Raw genomic sequence first — 8,380 nt, forward strand, 5'->3', positions numbered from 1 at the left:
ATACTAGTTGAGCATTTATCTGAGGTAGATACACTCCTTGGAGAGAACAAGCAAGAGAGAAAGAAGGGCTGCTCAGGCACAGGGAGACAGCTCAGGGGGTAGGAGTGCATGGAGGGATGGTCACAGGGAAGCGGTACCTATCAGGAGGAAGTGGGTGAGGAGATGTTGCATTGTGCTAAATTGTGGTCAATGTCATGAGACAAAGTGTATGGGATCTTCTGTATGGAAAGTGTATTTGCTCTGTAAATTTTCACCAAAATCACAATTAAAAAAAAAAAAAAGACAGAAAATAGGTTTAAATGAAAGGATCATAAAATATAACTCTATGTTTATAATTGTGTAATAAAATTAATTCTGACCTCAATTGAATATCTACCATGTGCTTGGAACAGTCTTCAGCAGATTAAAGTATTGTTTAATGTAATTTCAAATAACCTTAATTTTGAGGGTATATAGCAACAAGGCTGAGAATGAGTTGATGATTTTTTAAAGTGAATTCTATGTGTACATGGGACCTTTCTCTTTAATTTTTTTTTTCCTTTTTATTTTTTTAATTGTGATTTGGATGAAAGTTTACAGAACAAATTCATTGTCCATACAGCAGTTCTTACTTATTTTGTTTCATGATGCTGATTGCAATCCCCATAATATAACAAGTCTTTTCTCATTTTCTTCCTGTGGTTACCTTTTCCCTATGTCCTTCTTTCCTATGCATTCCTGACCTCTGAGGCGATCTCCCTCTGAAAATACTGACCTTCTGAACTCCCATGGTTGATTGTCCTAAGGAGTGTACCTACCTGGTGTAATTGTTCACGTTATATACCTGTCTATTGTTTGGCTGGAAGCTACAGGAGTGAGTTCAATTTCAGGCCTAAAGGGTAACTAAGGACCATAGTCTCAGGGGCTTTGACAATCTCTATCAGACCAATAACCCTGGTCTATTTTAAGATTTTGAGTTTTGTTCAACAGTTTTCCTCCCACTCTACCCAAGATCTCCTGCACTGATCCCTTTCTGAGTGGTTTACAGTGGTAGCCAGGCGACATCTAGTTCTTCTGGTCTCATGGTCATGTAGACTGAGGTTCACATGGTTCACTGCATGGACTAATTGTTTGCATGCATCTTTGTTTTTCTTCATCCTTTTTTGCTCCAGAGAAGGAGAGACTAATTGTTGCATCCAGATGGAGACTTGCAAGCTTTTAAGACCCCAGTCATTATTCACCAAAGAAGGATGTAGAACAATCTATTTATGTAGTATGTTGCACTGATTTTGTATATATTTAAAAGTTTAAAAGAGTTAGAAAAAAATAATATTGGCAGGCATTCAAACAAGTTGATACTGCATGATTTAAAACTAGGAAAGGTGTGCACCAAGGTACTATCCTTTCACCATATTCTATCTCTATGCTGAACAAATAATCCAAGAAACTGGACTATATGAAGAAGAATATGACATCAGGATCAGAAGAAGATCATTTGCAACCTGGGCTATGTAGATGAAACAAGCTTACTTGCTGAAAGTGAAAACTACTTGAAGAACTTACTGACAAAGATCAATGACTAGTTTTCAGTAAAGATTACACCTCAACATTTAAAAAAAAAAAAAAATTAGAAGACAATAGGAGACAAAACCTCTGCAACTATCATTCCTCAGATAAAAATTTCTGTATGCCTAAAGAGTAATGCCAAATAGACATATATAACTTTTTTCCTGTTCTGAATTATCAAGAGAGGAGAAAAATGTATGCATCAGTTCTTTAAAAAAAATAGGAACTATAAAATGATAGTGGTAGTAATAGTATCATCAGAACCTGTCTAATTTTAGGAGGGATAATGAACAGGGTCAGCCCAAAGCTGATTCTCATGAGGTGCATGCCAATCACACCTCCACCACTGAATCTTTTTACTAATTCTGACACCAGTCATCCCTCCCATGGCACTCTCTACTTCTCTTCTGGGTTTGATAATCCACTGCCGTGGCCCCAAAGAACTCACAGTCCACACTTAGAGTTAAATGATTTATTAATTAAGTAACAGGATAAAACTGGGTATCAAGATCAACGGGCTCAACTCAGGATCGGGATCAAGAAGCATACAGACAAGGTCTTCTCTCTTCAGTGCAAGACAGCTCTCTAAGCTCCTCATGACTATGAAGGCTATCTCTCACCCCATAAGGACAGGATCATCCCAGCTCCCTGTAGCTCCTCTTGACTTTGCTGTCTGGGACCACCATTTCTGCCACAGGGCTCCTTCTGTTCCTGTTGCTTCTGGCTCTGCTGCTAAGCCCCTTGCAGGCCTCTCACTGTCATCACTGTTACGATCCTTGACTGTATGTTACAATTCCTTTAGGAGATTCCTTGCCTTCTCCCTCTCCGCTTCTTCTCTCTTCCTTTTTCCTTCTGCTTCAGTCTGCTCCCTGTCTGAAAATCCTCTGTGGGTTTGACTGCATATATACACAAACTCCTCATCAATGTCATGGCCTGGTCCTCCCAGCAGGACCATAAACTGACCAATCACCTCTCAGTAGGCCACGATTTATTTGCATAGTAGGCTAATCACAGAGCAAGATTTAGCCCAAGACCTGATAAAAATCATCAAACATCAAGTTGTTTAATGCTTAATCAAGAAATGTCAATCAACCAGGAAAAAAGTAGCAAACCTTCTGTGATAGAAAACTAGGAAAAAAAATAAATAACTCCTCAGAAATTAGGAGGAAAATTTCTCAAACTCTTTTTCTTATTAAAAAAAAAACAAAAAACAGGCATCTGAGGAAGGACTTTTTTCATTACATTTTACTGTAGGCAGCTTTTCCTTCCCTTACAAAAATTATCATTATTAAACTTGGGAAAAAAAGACAAACAATTTATTGAAAAAGAATTCATAAAGGAAATAAGCACTATATTTAGGCTATGGGAAAACCATCAAAAAAAATAAAAAGGGCAAAAATTATGAAACATGAAGTGAAGTTCTAGAATTCTCTAGTTACACTGAAACTGAAAGTGTAAAACATAGCAATATGTTTTCAGTTTGGAGGAAAAAAATGTTAAAGACCACAAAAAGTGTACCAAAAAAAAAAAAAAAAACCAGAACAAACTCACAGCTGTGGAGTAGATTCCAACTCATAGTGACCTCTCCTTGGGTTTCCAAGGAGGTATCTCCATGGAATTAGATCACTCACTCTTCCTTCTAAGGAGTGGCTGGTGGGTTTGAACTGCCAGGCTTCTGGTTAGTGGTCAAATGTCTTAGGCATATTCCACTGTCATCAAGTTGACTCTAACTTACAGTGACCTTTTAGGACAGAATAGTACTTCCCCATAGGGTTTCCAAGTTGTAAATATTTTTTTTTTATTTCCTCCAACTTTTTTTGTTGTTGTGCTTTAGATGCAACTTTACAGAGCAGAGTTTGTTTTACATTCAATATTTGGGGCACATTTAGTTTCACTCAATGGCACATAACAACAATAACAACAACCCCAATTACCATCCCCAATTACCCCAGCTACCATCCCCAACCCTAATCCACTCTCTTCCCCTCCCTACCCAGTAACGTCCTCCCCCCCATGTCCTGCATTTCCTCCATGCAAATGTTGCCCGTCTGGTGCCTTATGGTCAATTGTGCCAAGGGATGCATCTCCATAGAGTATGTGGTTGTGTCACTCTAGGTTGAGTGGTCTGCATGCATATCTTGTTTACTATTGGGCTGAGAGCCAGCCCCTGGGAGTGAGTTTTATTCCAGGCCCAAAATGTATCCCACGGCCAAAGTATTAGGGGTCCCAGAAGACTCCATCTGACCAGTAATTATAGTCATTATTGTGTTTTTGGATTTTGTTCCACATTTTTCCTCCCACTCTACCCAGGATCTGCAGTTTTGATGCTTTCCCGAGTGGTTGACATTGGTAGCCAGGCCAAGAACTATCTAGTTCTTCTGTTCTTGCAGTCCATCGTGTCCTAGGGCTGATTGCTTCCAAATGCCCTTGGTTTTTTTCACTCTTCTTTGCTTCTGATGATAGGAGACCATTAGCTGCATTTTAGATGGTCGCTTGAAAGCTTGTAAGATGCCAGGATACTCACCAATATAGGTTGTGGAACAAGATTTTTATGTATTTTATTGATTTTATTGTGCCAATTGAGTCTGATGTCCCTCAGTACTATGGTCCTGAGTCGGTAGATCTGTTGGATAGTCTATGTCTGTCTTCTGTTGTTTCCGTAAGGACTGCAGGTATTTTGTATCACTGGTATTTGTGCAAGATTAGCTTCCACTGAATCTATCCTTGGTCTAGAGTATAAGCCTGCTCACTGACTTCATCTGATCTTCTCAGATGTTTATGTTTTTATCTGTAGCCTAGTGTTTGGTGTTAATGGTAATGTAGTATTCTGTATACACTGGTATTAGACTCTGTCATTTATATCTTATGAGAACAATTTGGTGTCCTGTCTTTTCCTAATGTTATCATGATGGTCACAGACTCTTTCTATACCATCCCTCCCCTCATCCACATCAGTATGTATCCCCCAACTAGCCCAAAATTAATCCCTCTCCTTCCCTCCTCAACCCAGTAACCTAAAAAGTGAGTTCCCTTTCTCAAGCAAACCCTTCTTTATCTTTTTACAGTAATGGGCTCATACAGTATTTGTCCTTCTGTGATTGACTTATTTCACTCAGTGGCTCATCCACATTGTGCGATGATTCACGTATGCTTCATTGTTCTTTAATGTAGATAGTAGTCCATTGTGTGAATGTACCAAAATTTGGTTATCCATTCATTCATTGATGGGCATTTAGGTTGTTTCCATATCTTTGCTATAGTGAATTGTGCTATTATGAACATAGGTGTGCATATGTCTGTTCATGCCCTGCCTCTCACCTCTTTAGGATATATTTCTAGAAGTGGGATTGCTGGGTCAAATGGTATTTCTATTTTGAGTGTTTTAAGGAAACACTATACCATATGTCAAATGGTTGTACCATTTTACAATCCCACCAGCAGTGCACTAGAGTTCCAATCCCTCTGCAACTTTGCCAGCATTTGTTATTTTCTGTCCCTTGAACTTTGCTATTATTGCTGGGATGAGATAATATCTCATCATTGTTTTGATTTGCATCTCTCTAATGACTGAAGATTATGAGTAATTCCTCATGAGTTTGTTGGCCACCAGCATATGGTCTTTAGTGAAGTGTCTGTTTAAGTCTTTTGCCCATTTTTGAATTGGGTTGTTTGTCTTTTTGGTGTTGAGATGTTGAAGTTTTCTATAGATTTTGAGATATATCCTTTGTCAGATATGCTATAGGCAAATATTTTCTCCCAATCTGTAGTTTCTCTTTTTACCATTTTGACGAAGTCTTTTGATGCACGTAAGAATTTAATTTTTAAAAGATAGTCATCTAGCTTCTCTTCTACCTCCTGTGCATTCTGGGTTATGTTTGATAGTCTATTTATGCCATAAATTAGGGTACCTAAATTTGCTCCTATTTTATCTTTGATAAATTTTATAGTTTTGGGTTTTACATTTAAGTCTGATCCAAATTGAGTTAGTTTGTTATGTGTGGGGTGAAGTATGGGTCTTGTTTCATTTTTCTGCAAATGGATCTCCAGTTTTGCCAGCTGTTGTTGTTGCACCATTTGTTAAAGAGGCTATCTCTTCCCCATTTAGTGGGTTTTGGACCTTTGTCAAAGATCAACTGTCCTTAGATGGATGGGTCTCTTTCTGGACTTTAGTTTCTGTTCCATTGGTCTATCTGTCTACTACTGTACTGATACCATGCTGTTTTGACTACTGTGGCTGTATGTTGTTGTTGTTTGGTTGTTATGTGCCATCAAGTCGGAATCAACTCATAGGGACACCTCCTTGGATTTCCGAGGCAGTATCACTATGGAAGTAGATTGTCCCATCTTTCTTCCGAGGAGTGGCTGGTGGGTTTGAACCACCAGCCTTCTGGTTAGCAGTCAAGTGCCTTTAGTCACTCTGCTATCAGAGCTCCTAGTAGGTTTTAAAATCTGGGAGTATGAGACGTCCACCTTTGTTCTTCTTCTTCAGTAGTGCTCTGCTTATCTGAGGTCTCTTTCCTTTCCATATGAAGTTAGTAATTGGTTTTTACATGTCCTTAAAAATTGTTGTTGGTATCTAGATCAGGATTACATTAAATGTGTAGATTGCTTTATGTAGTAATGACATTTTCACAATATTCAGTCTACCTATCCATGAACAAGGCAGGTTCTTCTGTTTATGTAAAGCACTTGTTGTCTCCTGTAGTAGTATTTTATAGTTTTCTTTGTATAGGTCTTTTGTGTCTCTGGTAAGAATTATTCCTAGATATTTTATCTTTTTAGTAGCTATTGTAAATGATATTACTTCCCTTATTTCTTTTTCAGAGGTCTCTTTGTTGGTGTAGAGGAATCCAACTGATTTTTGTATGTTGACCTTGTATCCTGCCACTTTGCTTGTCCTCAAGTAGAGATAGTTTTCTCCCTTTTTGCCAGTTTGTGTGCCTTTTATTTCTCTTTCTTGCCTTATTCCCCTGGCTAAGACTTCAATACAATATTAAATAGAAGTAGTGATAGAGGGCATCCCTGTCTGGTTCCCATTCATGATGGGAATGCCTTGAGTCTTTCTCCATTAATAATGATGTTGGCCACTGGCTTTGCATATATGCCTTTTACTATGTTGAGGAATTTCCCTTTTATCCCTACTTTGCTGAGAATTCTGAACATGAAAGGGTGTTGGATTTTATCAAATGCCTTTCCTGTGTCGATTGATATAATCATATAGTTCTTTTGTTTTGTTTCTGTGGTGGATTGCATTGATTATGTTTCTGATGTTATATCCTTCCCTACATACCTGGTATGAATCCCTCTTTGTCAGGATGTATTATTTTTTTGATATGGTGTTGGATTCTGTTTTCTAGGATTTTGTTGACAATTTTTGCATCTATGTTCATGAGGGATATTGGTCTGTAGTTTTCATTTTTAGTGGTGTCTTTCCCTGGTTTTGGTATTAGTGTTATGCTTGCTTCATAAAATTAGTTTGGGAGTGTTCCAACTTTTTCTATGTTCTGGAATAGATTGAGTAGTATAGATGTCAACTCTTCCCTGAATATTTGGTAAAATTCTTCAGTGAAGCCATCAGGGCCAGGACTACCTTGTGGGAAGAGTTTTTGTTTTGTTTTGTTTTGTTTTTAAATGATCTGTTCAATTTCTTCTTCTGTTCAATTTCTTCTTTTGTTACGGGTTTGTACAAGTATTCTATCTCTGAGTGGGATAGTTTAGGTAGGTCTTGTGATTCCAAAAACTTCACCATCTCTTCTAGTTTCTCAAATCTGTTGGTTTACAGCTGTGGTAGTTATGTTTGTGTGTCAACTTGGCAGGGCCTGGATGAGTGGCTGGGCAGCTGGTTGTAGTTATTCCCCATGATGAGACTGGCAATTGACTCCATGGTGGGATCTACCACAAGCAGCTGAGTAGCTGCCTTTAGGATGTGGTCTGCTTCTTGTATATAAGGAGAAGGCTTGGGAATGGTCTCTAGCTTATAGCACACTTGAACCCTGCACGTAGCTGTGTTGATGTTCAGCAGCCTGCCATGCTCTGCCGACCTGGGGACTTACAATGGACTTGAATTAATAGCCTGCCATGTGGTTTGGTAACATCGGGACTGTGCCTTTCTATTTGTCAATCTTGGGTTTGGCAGCCTCAGCAGCTAACAGCTAACTGAGTGAAGAAAAGTCTTTAGCTTCACTGGGCTGGGAGCTGGAGGCAGAGCTGAAGCCCAAGGCTGAGGGGCTTTCACCCATCCCCTAGAGCTTGGCACTTTGAACTTAGACTTAAAGCCTCCAAATTGTAAGAATAAACTGATGTTTGTTAAGGCCATCCCATTTGTGATATATTTCCTGTCAGAGTGTCACTAGGTAACGAGAACAACAGTTTTTCATAATATTCTGTCAGTAACTTTTTTATTTCAGTTGGTTCTGTTGTGATGACACCCTTTTCATTTACTATTCTTTTAATTAGCATCTTTTCTTTTTTTTTAATTATTATTTTTTTTATTGTGAATTGGGTGAAGATTTACAGAGCAAATTTACTTTCCATACAGCAATTCACATACATTTTGTCTTGTGACATTGACCATAGTTTCCCACAATGCAACAGCTCCCCTCCCACTTCCTCCCCATAGTTACCTCTTCCCGGTGTCCATCCCTCCATGCACTCCGGTCCCCTGAGCTGTCTCCCTGTGCATAAGCAGACCTTTTTTCTCCCATGTTTGTTCTCTCCAAGGAGTGTATGTATCTCAGGTAAATGTTCAACTCATATGCCTGTCTTTTGTTTGTCTGGAAACCACAAGTGTGGCTTCAATTCCAGACCTGAAAGACAGCTAGGGGCCATAGTCTCA

Source organism: Orycteropus afer, unplaced genomic scaffold, assembly GCF_000298275.1.
Source record: "Orycteropus afer afer isolate SDZICR_OR568_19922 unplaced genomic scaffold, OryAfe1.0 scaffold00144, whole genome shotgun sequence".
NCBI lineage: Eukaryota > Metazoa > Chordata > Mammalia > Tubulidentata > Orycteropodidae > Orycteropus > Orycteropus afer.